Source organism: Carcharodon carcharias, chromosome 18 (genome assembly GCF_017639515.1).
Source record: "Carcharodon carcharias isolate sCarCar2 chromosome 18, sCarCar2.pri, whole genome shotgun sequence".
Lineage (NCBI taxonomy): Eukaryota > Metazoa > Chordata > Chondrichthyes > Lamniformes > Lamnidae > Carcharodon > Carcharodon carcharias.
The window spans coordinates 99819469-99846506 of record NC_054484.1 but is presented as its reverse complement, the minus strand read 5'-3'; the positions used below and the strand labels follow the sequence as shown (position 1 = coordinate 99846506).

Sequence of the window (27038 nt, the reverse complement as noted above, 5' to 3'; positions counted from 1 at the left end):
GTCCTGTCTTTCCCTCGCGTTGCCACTGCAGGAACTCACCCATGGCTACCACAATAGAGTGCAGGTCTGTGTGCATCTCCGTGTTCTGCTGGACCAGGGTTTCCATGGTGTCCACCATCCTTCCCATAAAGGCCTTCATGTGCACACATGTGGGCACACCACTTCATCAGAGAGCAGGCAGAAGCACACCTACAACTCGCGTGCCACTCTGTTGAGGGCTTCTAACAGCTCTACATGATGTTCCCCCGCCTTCTGCTATCTCTCCAGGATGAGTTGGGAGGCCGAATGCAGAGGCTCCTCATCTGACTCGGACCTCACAGATGTCTCTTCCCCAGCAGTCCTCCGAGTGCCAGGAGCTCGGCTGAACCTGCCTCCTCCTGCTGCGGACATGTGTCCGTGCAGTGACCACCAGATTGTGAACCCAAGCCTACTCTAGATCTTGTTCCTACCAAGGTGTGTGTCTCTGCGCTGGTGGAGGGTGTGGGTGAGCGCAGTGACAGGTCTTCCAGGCTGCTTATTTCCAGCTCTTCAATGGCGGAGGTGTCCTCTTGGCTGGAGGTGAGGACCTGGATGGAGCTGAGGGACTAATTGGCTGAGAGAGTCGGTCACTTGGCAGAGCTCCCAGTGAACCAAAGTAGAGATAATTACTGCATGACAGCAGAGTCAAAAGCAGACAAAAAAGCACTCACATTCATGCTGAGAGAGGGATAATGTGGTGCAAGATCATAACGTGGGTATTCACCACTGACCTCACCGTCACTACAGGCAGGGTCCACGTCCTCACCAGTCAGCGTGATGACACACTCCTCAAAGTGAGAGAGGGGCCTAATGTGGGTCACTCCACCAAAGTCTGGGATCTCACACTCCTGTTGTGAGCCAGCTTCTCCTACATGAAAACAGATGGAGAGAGTGTAAGCAGGATGCATGGCACCGTGTGGAATGTTTGTGTGGTGAGTGGAGCCATGGACAGGATGAGGACATGAGCTCGAGAGGGTATGAGCCTGATGGAGATGTGAGGGTGTGTGAGAGAGTTAGTGGTATTGTCTCTTGAGGTGTGAGATCCCTGTGGATGTGCGATGGGTTTGTGAGTGTGTGAGTTGATGAGGTGGTTGACCTACCCTGGTAAAATGGATGAGACCATCCATCCTCTTCCTGTACTGGATGGCTGACCTCCTCTGTGCTCCGAGGGCACTGACCACTTCTGCCGCTGCATCCCAGGCCAGATTGCTGACTCTGGTGGACCTCCTGTGCCAGAGTGGGGGTAGGGGACATTGCGACGGCCTTCCTCTGTGTCCAGCTGGTGCCCCAGAGAGGCACCACTAAACTTGGGGGCTGCCATTTTCTTTGCTTTTGGAGCCATCTGTCACCTGGAGCAGTCCTGGTCTGTAGACATGAAGTAGGCTGCGCTCTGGTGAGATTTAAATATGGTGCCCGGAGCGAGGAAATGCTGAAGTCAAGGCGTAGCGGACAAATCCAAGCCCGTCTGTCAGCGATCTGGAGTGTTTCCCGTGAATGCATCATTAATGAGGCAGGATACACCAGCAATGGGATGATATGGCACAAAAACCTGCCATTGCAGCCAACGGGTAAAACGTTGCTTTTCACATCCACAACCACACTTGTGGCGAATTGTCCCAGATTCACCCTGTGTATTCAATCATGTTAACTAATGGAAAACATATAGAAACTGGAAAAGGCCTTTAGCTTCCAGAATAGTTAAACCCTCTGTTACTTATGGATTTTAGAAAAGGGGAAATTTCACTTCACTATCGTCGGGGAGGGAGGGGAAGAGGAGGGAGGATAAAGGGGGAAGGAGGGATAGAGGGGGGAGGTGGAGTGGAGGGGTAAGGGCTGGGAGGGTGTAGGGGTAGGAGGGGTGGTAGGGGTAGGTGGTTTGGTGATAGAAGGGGATTTAGGATGGCATGTGGAGGTTGGAGCAGTGGACGGGGGTTAGGGGGAAGGTCAGGGGTGGGGCTAGGAGGGGAGATGGTGGGTAGAGGGGGTAAGGGTGGGTGTAGGAAGGGTTGGGGAGAAGAAAGTGGGGGTGAGGAGGGAGGTTGTGACTTGGAAGGGGGTGTGGGTGTTTGGAGTGTGGGGGTTGGGAATAGAGTGGGTGGGGGTAGAAGGTGTGGGTGGTAGGGGTGGGGGTAGGTCAGTGTGGAGAAGGAGGTGGGTAGGGGTGGAGTGTATGGGGATGGGGGAGTGGAAGATAGGATGGAGTAGGAGGTGGGAGAGGGTAGGGCGTTGGGGGCGTTGGAGAGGTTGAGCTTAGGATGGGGTGGCGGAGAGGGGTGTGGAGGAGGTTGAGTGTAGGTGAGGGGTGGCCCCCACTAGTCTTGAGACTAGTCCATGTCTGGTACCCATGTCTGAAAAAAGCTTTTTAAAATTATGGTTGATTCCAAACATATCTATCTTTAATTAAATTCAGAGCTGTCCCCTCTGTGTGCAAAGTGGGTAAAAGGTTTTGAGCCTTTTTCTGCCTGTTAGCAAGCTGTAATCATTTATTCAATTCTAAATTTAAGGTCCTATTTACATATGGATTCTACCTAATATCTATACTGCATCTAATTATATCTCTATGCCCCCTGATACCAGAAATTGGGACATGTTCACTACCAGGCCGGCCCATACTAATTGCTGGTACATGCTCTTAATCACTCCGCAGAGGCAAGTCTCCAGGTACGGGCTGTGTGGGATTTACTTAACTTCCAACAACAACTTCTACCTGTGCCACTTAAACATGCCAATTTACTTCCGTAAGCACACTTGAAGCTATCTGAGATCGGCATTCTATGTCAATCCAACATCAATGATGTCAGCTGAGCGGTTGCTGTTTGCAACAGATGTGGTTTCAGGTCAGTTTCTTCACTTGATCACTTTCAGATGTCAAGTGATGACTTAAAAATCACTTCCGAACACAGAGTATCACACCCAAGTGCACATTAACACTGTTGTTCACAGAATTCGGTCAAAGTTTTCAGGTAGGGTACGAAGATAACTCAAACAATTTTATGCCTTGGTTACAGGTAATACTGAGTGCAGTACATGTTTCCTTCAATCCCTAAAAGCTTCCTATTCAAATGGAACTCAGCCTTGGCTCAGTTTTGACATCCTTGCATCTGACTTAGAAGGCCACAGGTTCAGGGCCCATTCCAGAGACTTGAGCATGTAATCCAGGCTGATACCTCAGTGCAGCAGCAAGGGCAGATGCATAGTCTTTTTGGATGAGACGTTAAACCAAATCCCCATCTCTCTTCATCGGTGGACATAAAATACCCCACAACACTATTCGTAGGAGATCAAAGGAGTTCTGCCCTAAACAATCACACAACCACCATCACTAAAATAGTTTATCTGATCATTTATCACTATGCTGTTTGTGGGATTATGCTGTGGAATGAAAGAAGGAATGAAGATTGTGTATTTATATAGCTCCTTTCACAACCTCAGGTCATCCCAAAGCACTTTACATCTAATAAAGTGCTTTTAAAGTGTAGTCACTGCTGTAATATAGAAAACACGGCAGCAAATTATGCACAGCAAGCTCCCACAAACAACAATGTGATAATGACCAGATAATTTGTTTTGGTGATGTTGATTGGGGGGATAAATATTGGCCAGGACACAGGGGCTCTCCTGCTCTTCTTTAAAATCCATGCCATGTACCTGAGGGAGGAGATGGGACCTCCTGAAACTTGAGTACATATTCTAGGCTAGCAGTTTAGCTCAGTATAGAGGGAGTCCTTTCAGAGCTGCTCCCTTTCCAATGTAATGTTAAGCCAAAACCCTATCTGTCCTTGCAGGTGGGCAATGAAATGTCCATGGCTTGCATTGTGGTACCATAAATTTGTGGATTCCAGCAATAAATAGAATGGTACTAGTCCTGATCTTGGAGCAGAGGGCAACAGGATAAACAACACCGGTACATTTATATTATGCCTGTAACATAGAACATATCCCAATGGGCTTTATTGCAGAAGGTAAATGAAAACGCGGTGGCCAAGGGTTTCATCCTTGTCAATCAGGCCCAGTATAAAGTCTTCAAAGTGTCTGGGAGCTTTTCAAACTGGATCCTGCTATTTTATCCTTATGTATTCCTTCAAGGAACAGGAATTCCTGAAAAGAATCAAGTGTGTACAATGATATACACACAGCCAGCAGGTTCCTCCTCCACCACTGCCACCTCCAGTCATCCCTCTTCCTTCCTTCTACGTGCTAACATCGTTTGACCTAAGTACTGAGATGTCAACTTCTGCTATGACATGGCATGTTGGAATTGTTACTTGGGAGATACCTACAGGAACAGAAGCAGAAGAGAGACATATGTCACAATGATTTACCACCAACTTCACAGAGTGTTAAAAATTGAAACGAAGAGGGAAAGGCAGACTTTTCATGCAGGTTTCTTCTGATTTGGAGAATGAATGTTACAAGCTCCTGACAATACATAAACTTTGTTTACCAAGAACCAGCAAGATGTACAGTGATGAGAGCCTTTGGCCTTGAGTGGCAGGTCCTGCGAAAGACTGGTTGCCTCACAACAGAATAATGCATTGTGGGTGATCTACTATGACACCCCTAGAACTGTGAAGCAAATCATCCAAAAACTGAAGCCATACCATGGAAGGCCTCATGTATTGCATTTATTTCTCTCTCTCTTTAGATGGTAAAATATCAAAAGAAATGCGGAGAAGTCTGAGCCAGTTAGATTTATTCCACATCATTTCCCTCTAAAAGCAGGAATGCTGTAATTTTCATCCATTGGAATGTCCCCCTTTGTAACGCAAATAAACAGTCTGAACCAAAGGGCAAGCATGGATTGGTAAGGAGCTACACATGGAGAGAGGTCTCCAAAGATCCTGAACATGAATGCTCTAGTCAGAACAAGCCGGGCTCTTAAAGATATTGCATTCCTTGTCCGGTTCTTTTCAGAGTTTGAGAATTACTGTCTGTGCCATCGGTGTAAACTGATCCCAGCTCTCGACGGCTCAAATCAGCAACTGTCAAATTCAATAAATCTGCATGTCAAAGTAGCACACCATCCCGGCGTGGTCACATATCACTGTTCCTCCATTATTCCCTGGGTCCATAGCCTGGTCTTCCTCACTTTAACAGCATTGTGGGAGCACCTTCACCATATGAACTGCAGTTGTTGAAGAAGCTGGCTCACCACCACCTTCTCAAGGGGACCAAGGGATGGGGAATCAATGTCACTTTGCCAGCAATGCCCGATACCTCGAGAATGAACAGTGAAAAAAAATCTCCACCAGAATTGTAACTTGGAGCTATGTGAAGCCTGCGTATGGAAGAGAGATCATTATTTTTTCTTTCCAAGACTTTGGGTCTACGGCTGTGTTAAATTACAGTGTAGATTTTCATTGATGTTCAGGGAATGAGAAGGAGCCAAGTTTAGAATGGAGTGTAACTGAATAGAACAGACCCACAAAGAAAGGGAAAAAAAACGTGCATTTATATAGCACCTTTTGCAACCTCAGGATGCCACAAAGTGTTTTATGGCCAATTAATTACACTTGAAATGTAGTCACTGTTGTTACACAGCTGCGAATTGTGCACAGCAAGCTCCCACATATTGCAATAATCATCAGATAATGATTCACTATTTGGCAATGAAATGATCAAATTCCCTGATCTTGTAATTGACAATTGCAAAAGTCATTACATAATGATTTCATGTAATAAACATCAACAAAAGTTTAAAAGACTACACAGTTGATTTCAGTTTTGGACCCAAGCACATCATTGAGTGACCATCCTATCCAAACTTAGGGGCTCAGTGTGGGTGGGGATTGGCCCTCAATCGGGCTTAACTGGCACTGCGGACATGAGCTGCAGGGATTAGGAATGCCTCCACGAGCAGTTCGCTCAGGCAAAGAGACCAGCAACATCCCTGACACCCATGCACTCCTGCCCTCTGGGTCCCCTTACCTGTCTAAGTCACACCCTCCGGTCCCTGACCACCTTCCAAATCAGAAGATCCTATCCTAAGCAGTGTGACTGCCTCCGGGTACAAAGCATCCAGGTAACCATCCCCCTCCCTGATGTGTCACAGTGTCCGCAGCTCAGCCTCCAGCTCAATGACTCTGAGCCAAAGCTCCTCAAGCTGCAGACACTTACTGCAAATGTGCTTGCTCTGGATAACACTGGTCTGGCCTCATTGCCATGGATCTAGGCAGGTATACATGCAACTTCAGGCACATTTATGGCATATTGCCGGTCCGCATTTGCCACATTGGGCTGGTATCATCCCATTCTGGCCATTAGCTCTTCACCCTTATCCACCCCAGCATTGAGACCAATCTTCCAAACATTAAAAAATGTCTTTGGGGTTTGGACCTCAATGATGTCACCCCCATCTGCTCTTAATGAAGTGAATATGGAAGGAAGGAGGAGTAGTCACTACTGTAATGTAGGAAATGCAGCAGACAATTTGTGATACATGGTCTCACACACAGCAATACAATAATGAGCAGGTAATCAGCTGTTGAGCGATGTTGATTGAGGGATAAATATTGGCCAGAGCACCCTTCCTCAAGAAATGCCGTGGGATCTTACAGATCCATCTGAACAGATCAGCATGGTCTAATGTCTCGTCTGAGAGACAGTGGCACCAACAATGTAGCCCAACCTCTGTAGTGCCCAGGAGCACCAGCCTTGCTTATCAAGTCTCCTAATTAATTTTAAGAATTTAAACTTTCTACATTTTATCAGGACGTCAGCAAAACAGTTGTCTCTTCAATACTGTCACTGCTGTTTTAACACGATTCCAGGTGTACAGAGGCATGCAGTATAATTGACCTCGCTACGTAAGAAAGTATCAATATCAAGCCAATATATCAATCAACAACACACATTGAGAACAAGGAACAATGGACTAACATTCCAGTGAACAAATCTTTCTGGGGAAACCTTGAAAACTAGCAGAACTTCCCTCACATCCATCTCAATTATGTGACCTGACTATATAGCCGATGCAACAAGTAAAACTTCAATTTATATAAGACTTTCAACATTGTAAAAAGTTCCAAAAGGCACTTAGACAGAATCAGACATAAATTGAACTGGGCCAAAGACCAAGTGACCCAAAAGCTTGGTCAAAGCGGTCGATTTTGAGGGGAGAGAGAGGGATCGATGGAAAAGTTTAGGGAAGGGATTCCAGAGCATATGGTCTAAACAGCTGAAGACGCAGCCACCATTGGTGGAGTGAAGGAAGTAGGTGGACAAGGCTTCAGAGTTGAAGGATTTCAGGAATCTCAGCGGGCTGTCAGGCTGGAGGTAGTTACAGAGATCAGGAGGGGTGCGGTAAAGAACAAAGGCAAAATAAAATTACAAGAAGCAGACAACATCATAAAGGCAGCCAATAAAGTAAATAGTAATCCCTTCAAATGGAAGTCCTTTGTCAGATGTGCAGAAAAAATAAACACAGAGGAACATTCAACCACTCTATTTATTGTTTTTTCACCTCTCATTGAACTCCTGCAGACTGATAACAGGACCAGCAGACAGCAAAGCTTCAGTAATAACAGATGTGTAAACTGTACTGAGGCTAACATATGTTTGAGCTGCACGCCAAAGAATTCATCCCCATAGCATGTAATCAGAATCAATGCAAAACCGTCTGAAATGCTGAATAATAACAGTTCTGGCAACAGATTCCAGCTACAATCAGTTTTACTCCAGGGACCCAAAGTGCCAACAGTCCAACAACAACGGTATTTTTTCCCATTACTTCCAACTCTCCTTACTGTACTGCATTATAAAACACCCAAAAAGTGATGGGCAGGGACAGACCACTAGTCCATCGAGCTTGCCCCACACTCATGTGGCCAAATTTGCCCAGCTCATTGGTGACAGCTGGGGAGGCAGGAGGACGGGCAATATGGTGCGGGAAAGCATCTGCAGCGGAGCTTGACGTCTTCCCACCATCATGGCACATATTGCCAGTGGCGGGAACCTTAGTGGCAAGGCTGCCCATCGAGCAGCCAATTGAATCATTTAAGTGACCAATTAAAGGTCAACTCCTACCCCTGTGGGAATTTTATCCATGTTGGGAGGGCCTGCTGCCACATGGGGAGATCGCCAGGTTCACCCCGGGGGCAGCACAGTGCGTTCCGGGGGCCAGTCTTGATGGGCACTCAATGACCCATGGAGGGGCCTCTCTGCAGCAATGGCATGTGCGCCACAGCCCCCTACCCTCAATCATCAGTATCTACCTGCCTGGCCCCGGCTGCCCCCTAAGACCAAACTCACTTCTCTTTGAGTGAGGCAGGTCATTGACACGCCCTCCCCATCCCCACCTCCCTGGTCATGCAGTCTCAGAACTGGCCACCAGTAGCAGTGGCGCTGCTGAGGCTGCCAAGCTGTTGGTCCACCGCTTGAGCCGGCAGCTCCTGGAGGGTGGGCACCCATCCTCTCACTTAGACGCCACCGCCAAAATGTCACCCCAGGGTCTCACCAGCCACCGGAGCAAGGCCTCCCTCTTTCAGGAGTTCAAGTTCCCCCGAAAAATTCAGCCCACGATGTCTGTAGCATGGTGAACCCTCAAGCTGTCCGTTGAGTTTAGCTTTCCCTTCCTCCAGCACTCACTCAAGCCAAAACACGGACTTTCAAAAGGTTTTCATTTTTTTGTTGCTGTAACATATTGGGACAAAAAAAAAAATCAGGCAAAGACCAAAATGGAAGGAGAGGGAGGAAGAGAGAAGGGCTGGAAGAAACGTTTAATGTCCAATGCAACACTTTCAAAATAAAAACAAATAATGCTAGAAATACTCAGCAGGTCAGGCAGGAGAGAGAAGCAGCGTTCATCGGGAGAAACCTTCATCTCCCCACAAGGACCGGTTTGAACGCGGGACCAGAAGGAATTTCATAAAAGTAGCCACCAGTTCACCGGGCTGACACATTCCCAGCTTGGGTGATTTTCCCAGAGGCAGATCACAGCAGAGGCTTTTTTTTTTAAACAAATCCAATCCTCTTCAGAGGGCGTCTCAAGATGGATACACAGTCACGTTACCCCTCCAATAGTGGCAGCACCCAACTCTGGTTGGGGACTGTCATCCTTCCAAAGCTGCAGGTCCTCAGATGGGGCCTGTGATCTCAGGTATCTGCCTGCCACGCTTAAGTGGACAACAGACCCGGAGGTGACCTCTTAATTGCTCACTTCCAGGAAGATCGCCCAGACAGGCACACAACAGCCAGTGCAAGATCAGGACCCCGAAAAAAATCCCAACCTTCAACTATCCCTTAAAGTGCACAAGGTTACCCCCAACATTTGAGGCCACTGGCCTTTTGTCACTGTTAGAAGTTAGAGATTTCATAATTTAGAAAAACAAGGTAAAAGTGACAAACAGAAATCCCTTCAGAAGGAAGAGCAGAACCAAGGTGGGCACTCCTGGAAGGGAAACAAAAACAGAATTACCTGGAAAAACTCAGCAGGTCTGGCAGCATCGGCCTGGAAGGGAAGTGGAAGTGAATTAAACACTAATAAAAAAGTAAAATACTGCAGCATGCTGCAAATCTGAAATAAAAACAAGATGCTTCTGATTTGCAGTTATAGTAATGTAGTTGACACAGCAATCAATTAGCAAAGTTCCCCAAAGAAAAGGCCTCCTTCTGTGCTGTAAGATTCTGTGAACACATGCTCCCTCAGTTGCACACTGACTTAAGGGTCAAATCCTAAACACTCAGCCTTCTGATTAAATGGCAGAAGTGCCATTAATGGAGCCAAGTTGGCATTCAACACAAAGTCAACATAGGAAACAGAAATTAATATCCTTTGAAAGAGAGCGGTAGAGTGTGGTATTTCCTGGAATTTCCCACCTAAGGGGAAAGAGTAATTTTAATGTTTGGTGACAGTGTAAACCAGCCAATAGCAGATAAACCTTCTGTTAGGCATTCTGCCCAATGTTCCTTTCCATTGATTTCGGTGGAGTGAGAATCAGTCGTGGTGTATAATGTACAGCTAATTTGATAGCACCCATTGTTTTTTATTCTTTCATGGGGTGTGGGCATTGCTGGCTTAGGCCAGTATTTATTGCCTTCTTGAATGGCTGCAGTCCATGTAGTGTAGATACACCCACAGTGCTGTTAGGGAGGGAGTTCCAGGATTTTGACCCAGTGAAGAAACAGTGATATAATTCTATGTCAGGATGCTGTGTGGAGGGGACCATGCAGGTGGTGGCATTCCCATGTATAAGCTGCCCTTGTCCTTCTAAATGGTAGAGGTCGCGGGTTTGGCAGGTGCTGTCAGAGGAGCCCTGGTGAGTTGCTGCAGTGCCTCTTTAAATGGTTCACGCTGCTGCCAATGTGCATCGGGGATGGAGGGAGTAAATGTTGAAGGTGGTGGATGGGGTGCCAATCAAGCGGGCTGCTTTGTCCTGGAATGTGTCAAGCTCCTTGAGTGTTTTTGGAGTTGCACTCATCCAGGCAAGTAGAGAGAGTTCCATCACATTCCTGACTTGTGCCTTGTAAGTAGTGGACAGGCTTTGGGGAGTCAGGAGGTGAGTTACTCACCACAGAATTCCCAGTCTCTGACCTGCTCTTGTAGCCAGTATTTATATGGCTAGTCCAGTTCAGTTTCTGCTCATTAGTAACAACCAGGATGTTACTAGTGGGGGATTCAGTGATGGTAATGCCTTTGAATGTCAAGGGACGATGGTTGGATTCTCTCTTGTTGGTGATGGTCATTGCCTGACACTTGTGTGGCACGAATGTTACTTGCTGCTTGTCAGCCCAACACTGCATGTTATCCAGGTCTTGCTGCATTTGGGCATGGACTGCTTCAGTATCTGAGGAGTTGTGAATGGTGCTGAACATTGTGCAATCATCAGCAAACATCCCCACTTCTGACCTTATGATGGAAGGAAGGTCACTGTCTTGAACAATTGGCTTCCCAACTCTGTTTATCCCTGTATCCCTGCTGGAGCCAGCATCAGAGGGCAGAAAGGCTCCAGCATAAAATGGTAAATGGGCAAATAAAATCACCAGTCACCATCGGACACACCCTCTCTGACACTGACAGAGAGATCTGGGACACAACCTCTGATCACCTTCCCTGGCAGAGGTAAAATAAAAAGACCACAAAATATGAAGAAGCAGGAGGTCATTCTAAAATATTACACAGAAAAAACAGTGAAAATAAAAATCAGGAGAATTAAAGCAGGCTCCCAACTCGATTTCACACCGAGTCGAGGTTTACCCCAAAGGCCTTACAGTCAAGTCCCGGAATATTTGAGTATGAGCACCTAATGTATCTGTATTGAATTCCTAACAATGTGGTCATGATATAAAATAGATTAAAACCTCCATTTTAATAATGAGCAATTGCATTTCACATTACTTTGGAAACAACATTGCTAGCAGAGCTCTGAGGCAAGCAGAATTTCAACTTTTCCATATTGCAATACTGACAGATTCATTTAAAAAAAAAGTAAAACACTTCTCATTTCCTGCCATTTGTTTTTCCAGCTGTTAGCCCAGCCTCGGTCACCGACAGTGAGTCTGGCAGGTTAATTTTACATTGCTTGACATTCAGATGAACAATAATGTTTTAACAAAGGCTGGACATTTTGTAGTTTATAGAACCAGCGCATCATAAAACACAAGGAAGTGTCCTTTCAACCCGTTGTGCTTGTGCTGGCTCATTGAAAAGGTTAGCCAATCAATTCCACTCCCCATAGACCTAACAATGTTTCCCTATCAAGTATAGATGCAATTTCCATCTGAAAGTTACTATTCAATCTGCTTCCATCATCTTTTCAGGTAGAACGATTCCAGGTCAAAACAATTCCCTTTTGTACAAACATATTCTCACCTCCCCTCTGGTTCTTTTACCAATTACCTTATATCTCTGCGTAGTGATGCACCTTATTTACTCTATCAAAACATCTTATTAGTTTTGAACATCTCTATTAAATCTCCCTAACCTTCTGTATTGTAAGAAGATGAACTCTAGCTTTCAGGTTTCCCCACATAACTAAAATCCCACATCCCCCGCTAGCATTCCAGTAAATCTCTTCCCCAAGGCTTTGACATCCTTCTTAAAGTGTGGCGCCCAGAAGTGAACACAATGGGGTGAATTTTACTAGCCCTCTGGGGCAGGCTGGGGTGGGGAGGGGCAGGTGGGGGCCCGTAAAGTGGCAAGGGAAGCTGGGGTTGGTGTGTCCATCATCCTCCCGTTACCATACCATCTTGCCAGTGATGGGGAAGGTGGCAGGTGGCCCGCCTGCCAAGAGGCCCATTGAGCCCCTTAAATGGCCAGTTAAGGGCCTCTTCCTGCTGCTGGTATTTTTGTCCTGCATAGGACCCCCCCCCCCCAAACCCCACCATTGTGGCAATGGCCAGCCCCACCCAATGGTGCTTCCTGCCCTCACTGCCCAACAACCCCTTCGCAGGACATGCCTGACTGGTACCAGCATCCCCCCCCAGGTATCACTTACCTGGTCGTGAGGGTGGTGTCCATCCACAGTGCCCTCTTCTTCCTGGTACAGCCCCAGCAGTGGCCACCACTCCCTCCGATTGGCCAGAGGCTCCTGGGGGGACGGGCGACCATCCTTCGTCAGCTGCTGCAAGGCTAAGGCCCTGGAGCCTGCTTTCAGTCCCATTGCGGTGGGATTCCCACTGTGATGACAAAATCCAACCCAATATTCCCACTGAGACTCAACCAGGGGGTCCAGGCAGCTGGGAAGCTCAGGGTATGGTCCTGGCCTTATTTAAATATTCCAACATTGTCCCCTGCCCAAATCCAGGAGGGCTGATGAGCAGGAGCAGGAAATTGGCAATGGAGACTTAGGGCACTGGGGCTCCTAAGGAACAACCTCAGCATTGGTGAAGGACTTGGGCAGGCCAAGGCCAGAACACAGAGAAAGAGTCATGTCAGCGAGTGGGGATGCCTGGTGGGGGGAGGGTTTGAGGAGGACCATTGCTACATTCCCTACCCTATGAGGAGTCTTCAAAGTAGACCTCTTCTGTGGCATCTTCTGGCCAGTTGGCACCTCCCGCTGTGCCTCAGCGGTGAAGTTCTGTGCAGTGCAGGACACCCTCTGATGTCACATTAAAAATGCATCACAACTTTGGAATTCAAATTCGGCCCCCACCTGCCTGTCATGGGAGCCTCGGCCTGTTCCATAGCCAGCCAAGTTAAATTGGCTCCAGGCAGGGGTTGAGTGGCTTCAGCTTGGTAAGTGGGTTTGGCCTAACCGTAAGCCCTCATACTCGCCATTCTTGCTGAGCGAGGGGATTCTGGGTTTGACGGTGGAGGTGTTAAAAACCCGGTTCAGATGTCACCTGAGGCTGGCAGGAATTAAAATCCATTCAAGTGTTATGCAGGCCCCATGAACTATTCCCAACAACCAATTACTGCAGCACGCCAATCTCGTTGCTATATATCATTCTTAAAAAAATAATTGTGTCATTGCTAACTGACACTCAAAAGATTAATGCCACCCCAATTGAACAAAAGGCAAACATGAAGGATGTTCTTTTAGTTCATTCTCAGGATGCGGACAAAACTGGCAAGGCTGGCATTTATTTACCCATCTCCCATTGCCCCCATGAGAAGGCAGTAATGATGGTGTGCCGCCTTCTTGAACTGTTGTGTAGTGAAGGTGCTTCCACAGTGCAGTGAGATAGTCAACAACAAACCAGATTTTATTCCCCACCATGGATCAACTCTGAAAAAATGCAAGTTGCAATCGGTGTGGCTGCTAACTTCAAATTTAATCGACTAATTTAATACATATTGTGGAGACATTTGGTAGCTATTTATTTTTGAATTTCTACTTCTGGCTTACGCAGCTGTAAGTAGATAAATTAAGATTTTAATTTTGGCAGCTAGTGTAACTCAGTAGGAGAGAAGATACTGCCCTTCAAGGATAAACTGAATGCCACTTTATTTAACCACTATAAATCACATCAGTTATTCAATGATTTAAGTATCTCTCAAATATCCACTAATCAGTACTAATGCTGCTCACAAGTATATTTATACAATCTAAAGTGGCATTTCATTTGGTCAAGGGCTAATCATCTGTGCTATGTCTAAAGGAGGCTGACAGAATAATTGCAAACTAACTGTAAATTGACAAATAATCAAATTTATGCAGTCTGGTCCCCAGTAAGGAAGAACTCTGACCAGGCAAAGCATGGTTTATTCAAGGGGTTCAAAGTTCCTGCCTCGGCTAATGCACTTCAGGCCGTTGAAGAACACACAGTCCCGATTTGAACTGGGGTTGGGGGAACGGTTTGGCATCAAAGCCCCGTGTTGCATCCTCAATTTTACACAACAGCAAAATCAGTGAAGGACAGGATGGGGTGCAGGCCCCCAACAGGCCTTGCTGCTGCCAGGCAGGTACCGGTTACAATCAAAAACAGTCTGGCGATCTCCAACTAAAATGTGAAGACAATAAGGTACAGGAAGTTGGAGTGAAAAACTGAGCAGAGGATGAGTGCTAGATTGTTTCGAGTTAAATGCTCACAACCCTTCGGAAGAATGAATAAAGGACTGGCTTTTAGACAATGACCTTAAGACGTCACAAAGAGATTGCACTTCCATGTAGGCCAGAAACCCTATGCTATCCATATAAAGCTGGTTGCAAAATAGTTTCATATGAACATCAGCATTCAGAGCAAAAATAAAAATACCTGGAAAAACTCAGCAGGTCTGGCAGCATCTGCGGAGAGGAACACAGTTAACTTTTCAAGTCCGTATGACTCTTCAACAGAACTAAGGAAAAATAGAAAAGAGGTGAAATATAAGCTGGTTTAAGAGGTGGGGGGGTGGGACAAGTAGAGCTGGATAGAGGGCCAGTGATAGGTGGAGATAACCAAAAGATGTCACAGACAAAAGGACAAAGAGGTGTTGAAGGTGGTGATATTATCTAAGGAATGTGCTAATTAAGGGTAGAAAGCAGGACGAGCAAGGTACAGATAGCCCTAGTGGGGGTGGGGTGGGGGGAAGGGATCGAAATAGGCTAAAAGCATTCAGAGAGTCTTTTAAAAGGATGTACTTTAATGCGCTTGCATATTTATGAAAGTCCTCCATTAAAATTGCCATCATTCTTTTACAGCCTATTGTGGAGACCCAAAGCAATGACTTGTTAAGTGAAGATAATAACCTTCCATCGTTCATCATTCTCACAAATACTAAGAGGTAAATTTGTTTTTGAGAAGATCATCGTTCCTCAAAGGACCTGGCTGATTCCATACATTGTGCAAATTGTTTCATTTTAAAAATTGCACCACAGCTGCAGCAATAAAACGCACGAGGGATCCCTGTTAATGAGCATTAATACTGCTCCATATTTTCAATAGAACATAAACCTCCCTGCGTCCCGCTGGTGTGATTCAATTATTGATAAGTATATTTCAAACCCATCTATTCATGTTCTTCCTCCATAGTTATCATAAGCAAACATTGTTTAATAGGAGCATAGGAGCTCTGATAACACCTCTCAACTGAAGGCTATAGTTGGAGCCAATATCTTGATATTGTGAAATAGGAAGAATGAAAGAAAGGTTTACATTTCTACATTGCCTTTCACAGCTTCAGGAGGCCTCAAAGCACCTCACTGACAATGAAGTACTTTTGAAGTGTAGTCACTGTTGCAGTGTAACATAAGGCCTTCTGCTCCAAGAAATAACATTGGCAAGGGACCAGAAGGAGCGGTTGTTAGAAAGACAGGAAAACAGCAGGTGACGTTCCTTATCAATAAATTTAGTAGGCCTAATGGTGGATTGAAAGAAGCTACAAGAAATAAAGCTGGCTCGGGATGAAGACAACAGCTGAGATGAGCAGAATGTTTACATACATTTAATCACTACATATAATTTAATTTAATGAGAACAAACCTCCTACTGTTTGCCAGCTGCTGCCCCAGATGATCCTCTTGCAATTTACATGAAGCCCCAATTCACCCTCTTCTGATGGTCCATTTGCAGTTCTAACAGAGATAGAAAACATAGAAAGAATTGCATTTATGTAGCACCTTTCACAACCACAGGGCATTCCAAAGCACGTTTACAGCCAGTGAAGTACTGTTATCAGTGGTAGTGTAGGAAACACAGCAATCAATTTGCACACAGCCAGCTCCCAAGAAATGTGATGTGATAATGACCAGCTCATCTGTTTCAGCGATGTTGATTGCAGAATAAATATTGGCCAGGACGGTCAGGATAACTTCCCTGCTCTTCTTTAAGTTATGGCATGAAATCATTTGCATCCACCTGAAAGAGCAGATGGAGCCTAGTTTTAGAAGATTCATTCAAAAGACAGCACTTCTGGAAGTGCAGCACTCCCTCAGTATTGCACTGGAGTTCCTGTGTTAATTTTGTGCTCCAGTCTCTGAAGTGGGATTTGAACCCATAACGTTCTGACCCTGAAGTGGGCAGGATAACAACTTTTTTTAAATTCATTCATGGGATGTGGGCTTCACTGGCTGGGCCAGCATTTATTGCCCATCTCTAATTGCCCTTGAGAAGGTGGTGGTGAGCTGCCTTCTTGAACCGCTGCAGTCCATGTGATCTAGGTACACCCACAGTGCTGTTAGGAAGGGAGTTCCAGGATTTTCATCCAGCAACAGTGAGGGAACGGCAATATATTTCCAAGTCAGGATGCTGTGTGACTTGGAGGGGAACTTCCAAGTGGTGGTGTTCCCATCTATCTGCTGCCCTTGTCCTTCTAGATGGTAGTGGTCATAGGTTTGGAAAGTGCTGTTGAAGGATCCTTAGCGAATTCCTGCAGTGCATCTTGTAGATGGTACACACTGCTGCTAATGTGCGTTGGGGATGGAGGAAGTGAATGTTTGAGGATTGGGTGCCAATCAAGAGGACTGCTTTGTCCCGGATGGTGTAGAGCTTCTTGAGTGTTGTGGGAGCTGCAGTCATCCAGGCAAGTGGGGAGTATTCCATTAAACTCTTGACTTGTAGATGGTGGACAGGCTTTGGAGAGTCAGGGAGTGGGTTACTCATCACAGGATTCCTAGCCTCTGGCCTGCTCTTGTAGCCACAATATTTATATGGCTAGTCCAGTTCGACTTCTGGTCAATGGTAACCCCCAGGATGTTGATAGTGGGGGATTCAGTGATGGTAATGCCATTGAACATCAAGGGGCGATGGTTAGATTCTTTCTTGTGGGAGATGGTCATTGCCTGGCACTTGTGTGGTGTGAATGTTACTTGCCACTTGTCAGCCCAAGCCTGGATATTGTCCAGGTCTTGCTGCATTTGAACATGGACTGCTTCAGTATCTGAGGAATCATAAATGGTGCTGACCATTGTGCAATCATCAGCGAACATCCCCACATCTGACCTTATGTTGGATGGAAGGTCATTGATGAAGCAGCTGAAGATGGTTGGGCCGAGGACACTACCCTGAGGAACTCCTGTAATGATGTCCTGGAGCTGAGATGACTGACCTCCAACAACCACAACCATCTTCCTTTGTGCTAAGTATGACTCCAACCAGTGAAGAGTTATCTCCCTGATTCCCATTGACTGCAGTTTTGCTAGGGCCTCTTAATGCCACATTCAGTCAAACGCTGCCTTGATGTCAAGGGCAGTCACTTTCACTTTACCTCGGGAGTTCAGCTCTTCTGTCCATGTTTGAACCAAGGCTGTAATGAGGTCAGGAACTGAGTGGCCCTGGCGGAACCCAAACCGGGCGTCAGTGAGCAGGTTATTGCTAAACAAAAACTATACTGAGCTATGGCTATGGCTGACACTCCCAATGACCTTCCTGGCCTACTCTACTATTTTGTCAAACCCATGGGGTTGGATTTTACGGTTTGTTTGAAGGCGAGGAGGCTTTTATAAAATTGAGTGCATGGCCTGCCCACCCCTTCCCACCTGCCCCCAGCCTGTCTCTAATTTTATGGTGGGTGGTGGAGGTGTTGAGTGACCTCTCCCCCTTGGGCCTATTGAGCCCCTTAAGTGATCAATAAGTGGCCAGTTAAGAGCCTCATCCCGCTCCCAGCCCTGCCATTATTTTACCCATGGCAGGGGAGGCACAGGCCAAATGCGAGGGCTGGAAGTTTTTACTGGGTGAGCTAGTGTTGTGTAAGAAAGGGGGGACCTACTTTGGGGAGTTCCCTATGCCCATAGGAGGCATCCAGCAGCCCCCTTCCCAACCAAGGTTAGCCTCCCCCTTTAACACTCCCCCACTGACCTCCCAAACCTGGCATTCCAGGCAGGCCCCACCAATACCCCGGACGTATCTTAAGTCTGACTTCCATAACCTCCTCTTCTACAGGAGCTGCCTGTAATTCCAGCTGTGGCCACCACCTGAACCTGAAACTGCTGCGACTATAGTGCTGCCGCCCAATCAGATTGGTTGACAGCTCTCTAAGGTGGAAGTCCTTCCCCAGATGGGGGTGGAGGTGGGGGGCGGGGGGGGGGGGGCCAGAAGTCTTGCCCTGAACCAATTAGCACCTTGCCAAGTGTAAAATGGCTGCAGGGCATCCAGCTTTTTTGCTGCCGGGCCCATGACTGACATTTTAGTTGGGGGTTGGTGGGGTGGGGGGGTGGGGAACATAGCGCCCTGTAAAATCCAGCACACGATGTCTGAAACATCATGGCTAGACTCTTGATCCAGAATCCCCACCACTACTTTTCCCTGTCCCTCACTCATCCCCACCTTCCCCTCCAGCCATGTAGTCTCCTGGGACTGGCAAAAAAAGTCAGAACCTAGAGTCAATAAGGAAGAAAATATCATGGAAAATCAGCACTCTCCCCACACCATTTGCCAACACTTTGCAGAGTCTTCCTACTCTGGGGTAAAAACAAAGTCTTTCACGTCCAGTCTGTTGATACTCTTGCATAGCTTAATCTCATGCCTCCTGGTCCTTGCGGTAAGTTGCCCATTTAAGTTGTTGATGGCTTCACGGAGTATTCCATAATGGGATAGGTTTCAGGCCAAAGTCTTTGCACTTCCTGCCCTGGTGCTAAAACTGATCCTACACAATAATATTTTGGTCAGCGCAACAGTCAAACTACAAATATGACTCCTTTATCACTGAAGGCTGGGACCCAGGTTTCTGGTTCAGAGAAATGAGACTTCGACATTGACCAGATGTGATCTGAATTTAAGCTGGCCTGGTGAGGTGACAGCCCAAAGAAACAATTTCCACTTTGACAGACTTGAAGACGAAACAGCTACTAATTCTGTTCACAAACAAGTGACTCAGGAAATTTCAAAGCATATGAGGTATTATTACAAGATGAAAACTTACCTCCTTTTCAGGCACCAGCCAGTTTCATCAGTGAAGTATGCCTTTAAAGTGTCCGTCCTTGTCTAGACGGGTACAGTAGTTGTGGTTTTGTTGCTAGACTAGTAATCCAGAGGCCTGAGATTAATAAACGTGAGAACATCAGGGCAGTTTGAGAATTTGAACATAAAAAATTTGGAAATACTGTAAGAAGCTGATATTAGTAAAAGTGACGATGAAGCTGTTGGTTTTTTATTAAATCCCAACTGGGTAAAACAATCACCTGCCCTTACCCTGCCTAGCCTAACTCCAGTCCCACACCAAATGCTTTCTGGAGTGACCACGCAATTGTTTTAGAATCACTACAAAGAATACCAAGAAGAATTTGTCTAGAATGAGATTACTTTGGCACGGATATGGGGACATCCCCCAGTTTACTCTAAGACATCACTAGGTCTTAACCAGATTGAAACAACATCTTGTTCAGAGCCAGCACAGTTAGGATTCTCTTTGTGGAAATACCGAAGTCTCACTGCTCAAGTTGATACACAACATTAGAAAGTGGGACAATGAAGCGTCTACAAACAATAGTCAAATTAGTTCTGGAATATGGTGTTGTGCAAACCAATTAATCTCCATGTATTCAGTACTTCAGTAACCAGAACTATCTGATCATTATTAACAGTTCAAAGATCAAGTGTTGGATTAGCATTCCAAGAGGAAAACCGAGACAGGAAAGCACAGAGTGCTGGAGGTTGAAATTATTGGCATTGATTGGAAGACTTGTGGGAATGATACCTCATTACCAACTCTGTCTAGCCAACCAAACCTGATGGGTTGTGAGATCCATTTCAATAAATCTAGTCATTTGCAGGAGGTCACCAGTCCACGAAATCTGGTGGATTATTATAAAAACTCAACTGGTTCACTGTGATATGCATCAGGAAGGGAACCTCCCACTGCTACCATGGTCTGGTCTCCACATGATTCCAGTCCCACAATACGTGCCTGTATATGAGGGAGTGAATTCCCATGAGCATTCTCCTGCTCGTCTACTTTAGCTTTGATGGAAGTGCCCATTGCAACCCCGGAAAATCAGCATCATGAAGTCATGGTGGAGAAGTGAGAAAAACCCCCATGGAAAAATCATCCCATTAATGCCCTTGGGTCAGTCATGGATGGACAGTCACATCCAAGGACAAATAAATCTCAAGTGTCTGATAGTTTTCCTGTCCATAACTTTCCTTTCACTAATTTGAGCAGTTTGGCCCAGTGTTCTGCTATGTCTTGAAGTTGCGTTCTTGCTTAACTCTATTGATGGATTGAATAAGGGCTTCTTCCAGTCACAACCTTTCGAATTGAAAGGATCCTAGTTTGTCCAGACTTTCCTTGTAACTCAACCTGTTGACACCAGGAATCAATCTGGTCTTCCTTCCCCACAGCACTTGTATGAGTGGAATGATTTGTTTCTCTTATGAGATGGTGACTAAAGCTGAACACAGCATTCAGGCCCGAGCAAGATACTGTCTGACTTTTAATGACTCATCTGCTTGTGCAGAGCTCAGCTCCCAGCCTGTGACTGTTAAACATTTCAAAAGCATGAGTAAGAGCATCAATCCAATTAAAACAAAAACAAAAATACCTGGAAAAACTCAGCAGGTCTGACAGCATCTGCGGAGAGGGACACAGTTAACGTTTCAAGTCCATATGACCCTTCATCAGAACTAAGACATATAGAAATGAGATGAAATATAAGCTGGTAGAGGGGATAGGACAGGTAGAGCTCGATAGGGGGCCAGTGATAGTTGGAGGCCAAGAAGAGACTGCCAAAGATGTCATAGACAAAAGGACAAAGGGGTGTTGACGGTGGTGATATTATCTAAAGGATGTGCTAATGGGGACATTAAGGATAGCAAGCAGGACAAGCTAGTAGCAGATGGCCCTAGTGGGTGTGGGGGGGGGGTGTCGAAGGGATCGAAATGGGCTAAAAGGTGGAGATGAAACAATAGATCGAAATAAATTTTAAAATATGTGGAAAAAGAAAAATATATTAGTAAAAAAATTATAAATTATTGAAAAAAGGGGGATCAGAAAGAGGGTTTGGATGGAGGAGAGAGTTCATGATCTAAAATTGTTGAACTCAATATTAAGTCCGGAAGACTGTAAAGTGCCTAATCGGAAGATGAGGTGCTGTTCTTCCAGAGAAGTGTTTGGTAGGACTGATAAAGATAAATTATTTTCTCTGATGGGGGAATTCAGAATCTTAAAACCCAAGCCAGGCCATTCAAGAGTAAAATTAGGAAGCATCTTTTGCACAAAAGGTGATTGAAATCTGGAACTCTTTCTCCCAAAAAGGTTATAGATACTCGGAGTCAGTGGAACTGTTCAAGACTGAGATTGATAGATTTTTGTTGGGTAAGGATATCAAGGGATATGGAGCCAAGGCAGGTAAGTTGAGTTAAGATGCAAATTAACATGATCCAATTAAATGCTGGAACAAGCTTGAGGGGATGAATGGCCTATTCCTGGTTCTGTCTTCTGGTGACCATGGATTTGAGCTATAGTCCACGCAAGGTCAAGCCAAATCAGTGAGAGATGACCTTCCTGAGAGGGCCTCATACTCATCTCTGAGTCAGTTTGGTAGATGCCTTCTCAAATATACTCTCTCTCTCTTCAAGTACCATGCTCTATGAAGGCATTGGCGACCATGGACTTCCATGTGTTGGTCCATGGTTATGTTTGGTCAGCTAATGCATTTGCCATTTCCTTCTGCAGGTTCTGGCTGACCAAGAGACTCTCCTGCTCTTTGCACGTTCATGGAGTGGAAGCCCTTCCTGTTGAAGAAGGCACCGGGCTCACCTGCTGGCGCCTTGATGGCCACATGTGTACAGTCTATAGCACCCTGGACACGGGGGAAGTCAGCAATGGCCGCGAAGCCTCTGGCTCACTGTGTCTGGCTGGCCTGGTCCCAGCGGTAGTGGATGAAAGTCAATGCACACCTGAACAGAGCATCTGTCACCAGCTTGACACAACTGTAAACAGCTGATTGGGACACTCCACAAAGATCACCCACTGACCCCTGGAAAGAGCTGGAGACAGAGAAGTTGAGGGCAGCCTTGACCTTCAGAGCCACTGGCATGGAGTGTCCACCCACACAGTCAGAGCTGATCTCAGGGCTGATCATCTGGCAGATGGAGGTCACTGTCTCTCTTGAGAGGTGGACCCTCCTTCGGCACTGCACCTCAGACATATTGAGGTAGCTGCATTGCCACCTGTAAACCCTGGCAGCAGGATAGTGGCGTCTTCTGCAGCCCCTTCTGCCTTGGACTTCCTGCTGGCCCTGCGCCCCTTGTGCCTGGGCCTGTCCTCCCATAGGTCCCTCCCCTGAAGGCTGAATAGGGACACCCGGCCTCCTCCCCCTTCTGGCCCTCGCTTCCTCCTCAGAGGAGGTGCCTCCAACAGAGACCACAATCCTTATTCCCAGGGTAACGGAAGGCTGTCTGATACCTGGAAGGCCCCAAGTGTTATGACTCCTCCGGAGTTACTTCTCTGAAGTGAAATGAAGTTGTCCTGTTCACACAAGCCAGCAGCAGTAAGTTATAACCTAAAGTACTAACAACTCGCATTAGCGAGCCCACTCACCCCTCTTATCCCGCCTGTAGATGAGATTTTTGAAAATGTGGCCTACTCGCCTGCCCATTGCACCCATGAGACTCCCTGAAAATCATACGGGCTGTGTAAAGTCAAAGACAATTGGTGCCTCAAGGGCCTTAACTGGCCCGTTAATTAGTGGTGGGCACGCCTCCCTCCTCATAGTGCGCCCGCCTTCTGAAATATCACAAGGATGCGCGGTGACATTGGGACCATGCCTGACATCATCGAGCGTCATTTTGCGTTCCGGCATGTCAGGCCCACCCCAGCACATCAAATGTAAAACCCTGTCCATAAAATGTTTCTGATCTTTACAAACTTATAGTGTGATTATTAACAACATCTGGGGACCAAAAAGCAACAAGGGCACATAGCACCGGGCAAAAGGTTTGAATTTTTGATTTGAAGTAATGTAGTTTGAGCTAGATTTTCCACTTTTAACCTTTGTGTGAAACCAGCATTAATACCGATGGAAATGAAAATCAGGCAGCTGATAGCGATGCCAGTTTTACATCCAGGGATCAAGGTGAAAATCTAGCCTAATGTCTGGATAGTTTTATTTGACTCCTGGCAGCTTTTAAAAGATAAAAAAAAATCATAACAGAAGTAATCTGTCTCTGTCAATGAAGGTTGGAATGTTTAGGATCCTCTGTTTCAAAGTCCAGACGATTCCAGTTACAATTCTGAGGTGAATTTTATTAAAGAAAGCTGTCCCATCACTCTCACAACCAGGTAAGCAGATTCCACTCAGGTATTAAGTACGTGTGGAGAAGAGGTTCATCGCTTACCACCAACGCCCCCTGCCCCCAGTCCCCTGCCTCAGGATCTCTCTTCAGGACACATTACACTAACATCAGATCATCGCACCAAAGAATGGTCTTCTGTCAATTTATCACATCATATGCAACTGAAATCTCCATAAATAGAGTTAATCAATGAGAAAAGGCACTTGAAAACTTTGAAGCCACAAGCAATTTAACCTGAAAATGTTACCAGTTCATTCTCAATTGGCTGTTCATCATTCTAAACCTTAGATTTCCCTGATCTTAGTACTGGTAAAACTCCTTCACCACCACCTTTTACAGTTGGGCTACTTGTAGTTAATATTGCTCAACCTGAATTACCACAATTAGAGTTCTTTTTTAGAGCTTTTGTTTTGTAAAACTTCTTTAGTGAAGCACATATAGCTAGCACCTAGTATCAATGGTTACTATGGAGATGCACGGCCGGCATTAAGGTATTTATTCAAAGGCTGGTGGTGGCAGATGATGGAAATTTACTGAGTCCTTGGGGAAAGGATAATCTCCTTCATTTAAAGTCTTCTGTGGGAAACGAGAAATATATCATTTGTAACACATGCACAGTGATGCATATACACACACTTTCTCTGTGTCTGTCTCTTTGTCGTGATGTCAATCTCTCAGTCTCTCTTTCTGTCTCTCTGTCTCTTCCTATCTCTGTCTCTCTTTCTGTCTCTCTGTGCTCAGTCATGTCTGTCTGTCTCCATGTCAATCTCTCAGTCTCTCTTTCTGTCACTCTGTCTGTCTCTTCCTATTTCTGTCTCTCTTTCTGTCTCTCTGTCTGTCTCTTCCTATCTCTGTCTCTCTTTCTGTCTCTCTGTGCTCAGTCATGTCTGTCTGTCTCCATGTCAATCTCTCAGTCACTCTTGCTCGCTGTCTCTCCCTCGGTCTCTCTCTCTGTTCCTATCTCTACCTGTTCTCTCTCTCCCTCTGTCTCTCATTCTCTTTACCTTTCTCTGTCTTTCTATTTATGCCTATGCCTGTTTCTATCTGTCTCTCTCATCTGTCTTTCTCTCTCTCTGTTTGTCCCTCTCATTTGTCTCTCTCTGTCTCTCTCTCTCTCTTTCTCTCTCTGTATTTCTCTTTCAGTCTGTCTCTCTTTCTCTACATGTTTCCCTCTCTAGGTCTGAAAAGCCTTGTCGGACTCAACTCTTCTCTCTCCCTGTGTCTAACATTTTTTTTATTAGTATCAGCCTATGGAATACAAAGCAAGTGAAAGAAAGGTGAGCCCAAAGCATCGACTTTAACCTTGACCTAAGATGTGTACCCATCATCTGTTAAATCTCAGTAGTGTTAGAAATATTCTGCAAAGTAACAAGTGATTTATCATTAAATAAAAAGAGTGAATTAACTGCTGGCTTGTGTGCTGGAATCAATAAAACGCTCTGGTTCCCACACCATTGTCCTGAAATTCAATCAAGATAAAGAATTATGTTGAATATGAAAGGGTAGAATTTCCTTCGTTTTGCCAAGATTTTGAAGGCAAAATTGTTGGGCTGAATGTTGGTTATAGAGTCCCGATCCCCCCTTCAAGAGGCTGGAAATCCACACATGCCAGCGCCGGGACCGAGAGGGCCAATTCTCGACGAGGCAGCCAATTAAATGGCCATCTCTAGGAGCCCTTCCAATTAAGGACAGTAGGTGTCCTCCCAAGTCTGGAACATCAATAGCAGGCCTTCCAGCAGTTAAAGATCAGCAGCCCCATCATCAGAGTTGGGCGCTGCTGAAGTGTGTATGGTGGCACGAGGCACCTCCATTTCCAGCTGTTGGCCACAAGGTCAGAAGTGTTTGGGCCTACGGAAATAGGGAGAAAAGCCCGCTGTAGTAATAGAAACTGACCCGGTCGCAGCCAATTTATGGGGTGGACGTTTCCAAATTAGATTGGAGCCCCTGGTTTCGATATCTGCTCACTGTGCTGCTGAGAGGCCACCACGGGTTCAAGGATGGCCACTTGAAGTGACAGACACACGCACGTATCAAAAATCTGATTAGCGACAGCAAAGTGTCTGGGCAACCATTCCTGCCATTAATCTTTCTCCTTCAAGATCCCATAGAGGTGAGAATGTGTCAGGGAGCCAGCCCATTGGAAATATCCATGTTCAGGCCCACCGTCCGCTTCCAGACCCACACCCGGGGGCCATTGGAAATTCATCCTGGTGCTCAGCTTACCAATTTCACAGTGGGACACCCCATGCCGGAAATGCCTACAAAAAGCAGCTGTCGCCATACTGGTCAGAATGTGAGGCTGATAACAATGTTGCATTTAAGGGGAAGCTAAATAAACACATGAGGGAAAAAGGAACAGAAGGGATACGCTGATAGGTCAGCTGAAGGGAGGAGACTCATGCGGAGTATAAACACTGGCATAGACCAGTTGGACCGAATGGCCTGTTTCAGTGCTGTAAGTTCTGTGTAACATTGATTTATGTTAGGCATCACTGGCACTCAATTACAACTCCTTTTGGAGATTGATGCATGGCAGCGATCGATGCATTCATTTCATTTTCTGATGCCAGAAAAATCATGGCATCAACACTCAGGAAGCTGTCTGAAGCAGCACTATTTGAAGGAGTCTCCACTTCCATTCAAATGAGTCTGGTGGAGTTCTGCAGCACAGCCCTGAGCAAGTCTCTAGATTAGCAGTGGTTTGCTACACGTTGCAGAACTGTGTCACTCGGAGGGGCCATGCCTTGTAGATGGCAGGAGACGGAGAAGGAGCAAGGTGAAGAAGGGAATGAGGAAGAAGACGATGAAGACCAAAGCCAAGCAGTGCTGTCAGCTTCCTGATAGTTAAGGCATAACATTACTGAGAAGAGGTTCCCCTGAGAAGGCCCACATTGAGTACAGCAACAGTCTGACTCTTTACCCTTCCCTTTCTTCTCACCTTCAGAATGCCCTCCAACACTGCTAGCCTCAGTGTCCTTCCTCCTACAGAACTACAAGTAAGAAGACCAACAGCACATCATACACATTGTGGATTTTAACATTTCCTGCTCTTAATGTTGAAAGAAATTATTCTTAATACCTGAACTCTTTGCTCATTTATCTATTCCAATGCTTCTACGAGATGGATTTTCAGCCTCAGGGATGTGAGAAGCTGCAGATCATCCATGTGGGTGAGAAAGATCCCATGACACTATTTCAAAGAAGAGCAAGGGAGACCCCCTGGTGTCTTGGCCCATATATATCCCTCAACCAAGGTCAATAAAACAGCTTATATTATCATTTAGCTCATTGATGTTGGTGGGAGCTTGCTGTGCGCACATTGACTGCCGTGTTTCCTACATTACAACAGTGAATACACTTTGAAAAATGACTTCATTGGCTGTAAAGTGCTTTGGGACATCCTGAGGTCATGAAAGGTGTTATATAAA

General features: G+C 45.9%; 1 long non-coding RNA gene across 1 annotated transcript in view; it reads right to left on the bottom strand.

Moving 5' to 3' along the window:
* Nucleotides 1–4022: 4022 nt before the first annotated feature.
* The window catches only part of LOC121290314, a 48320-nt gene continuing 25304 nt past the window's right edge, over nucleotides 4023–27038 (bottom strand). Inside the window, exons 2-4 of the long non-coding RNA XR_005945765.1 lie at nucleotides 19238–19351; nucleotides 15862–15953; nucleotides 4023–4294 (exon numbers count right to left, since the gene is read on the bottom strand). This is a non-coding gene — a long non-coding RNA (uncharacterized LOC121290314). The remainder of the gene's footprint in view (nucleotides 4295–15861; nucleotides 15954–19237; nucleotides 19352–27038) is intronic.